This window comes from Charadrius vociferus, unplaced genomic scaffold, assembly GCF_000708025.1.
Source record: "Charadrius vociferus isolate BGI_N301 unplaced genomic scaffold, ASM70802v2 scaffold518, whole genome shotgun sequence".
NCBI classification, from domain to species: Eukaryota; Metazoa; Chordata; class Aves; order Charadriiformes; family Charadriidae; genus Charadrius; species Charadrius vociferus.
In genome coordinates, this window is record NW_009649442.1 from 14,291 (window position 1) to 15,836 (window position 1,546).

Here is a 1,546-nt window from a genome sequence, read left to right on the forward strand (position 1 = left end):
GTTGGCCAACCAAGCCGGCCCCTCCACCCCCGGTGGCAGACCATGCGGCCACTCCAATCCCGGTGACAGGCAATGTGGCCACTGAAACCCTGGTGACAGGCAATGCAGCCACTCAAACCCCGGTGGCAAGCACTGCAGCTGAACCAGACAATCAACCCGTGCCAGTATCCGTTGCTCCTATACAGAAGAAGAAATACACCAAGAAGTCAGTTCGCATAGTAAGGGATGATGACGAACCAGGGCCATCAAAGGAGCAGGAGGAAGAGACAGAACCAGAGATAATCACCCGATCCCTATCCCTGAGTGAGCTGCGAGATATGCGAAAAGATTTCAGTCGACTTCCTGGTGAGCACATTGTCACCTGGCTGCTCCGATGCTGGGATAATGGGGCCAGTAGCTTGGAATTAGAGGGTAGGGAAGCCAGGCAACTGGGATCCCTGTCTAGAGAAGCAGGCATTGACAAGGCGATTGGGAAAAAGACACAAGCCCTCAGCCTCTGGAGGAGACTCCTGTCAAGTGTGAGAGAAAGGTACCCTTTCAATGAAGATGTTGTATGTCGTCCAAGCAAGTGGACCACCATGGAAAAAGGTATCCAGTATCTGAGGGAATTAGCTGTACGGGAGATGATTTACTATGACCCAGATAACCCACAGTTACCCACGGATCCTGATGAAGTCCAGTGCACAAGGCCCATGTAGTGGAAGTTTGTACAGAGCGCACCATCGTTGTAAGCCAACTCCTTGGCAGTGATGAAATGGAAAGGTGAAGAAGGACCAACAGTGGATGAGGTGCCTGGCTGACTCCAGCAATACAAATAAAGTCTCTCTTCCCCCTCATCCTGGCTGGGGAGAAATTGTCCCTGAAAGTCCAGCAACTCGAAGAGAATATGTCCTACTCCCCACCCGTACGAGTCAGTATCTCAGCTATTAGGAGTAGGTGTTTCTCTACTCAAGAGAGAGAATATAGAGGGTACACACCACAAGGCACCCTGTGGTTTTACCTGCCTGACCATGGAGAGGACATGAGGAGGTGGGATGGACAACCTACGTCGACCCTGCAGGCATGTGTACATGAATAGCGAGGAAGAACAATCACAAAAGGGGATCCTTCCAGGAAAAGTGCCACTCCAGTTTCCAGCAGGCAGTTCCCCAGACAAAGTAGGAAGCCTGATCTTACTTCTGATCCTCTTGAAGGGACTTCCAAGTCATTTCTGCAACAAGTGAATAACGGATACTATGATCAGGATTAGAGGGGCCCTGCCCCCAGCCAGGTGGGGGAAAGGGACAACCGGGTTTATTGGACTGTGTGGATTCGATGGCCTGGCACATCTGAGCCACAGGAGTATAAGGCTCTAGTGGACACTGGTGCACAATGTACCTTAATACCATCAAATTACAGAGGGGCAGAACCCATTTGTATTTCTGGAGTAACAGGGGGATCCCAAGAGTTGACTGTACTGGAAGCTGAAGTAAGCTTAACTGGGAATGAGTGGCAAAAGCATCCCATTGTGACTGGCCCAGAGGCTCCATGCATCCTTGGCATAGAC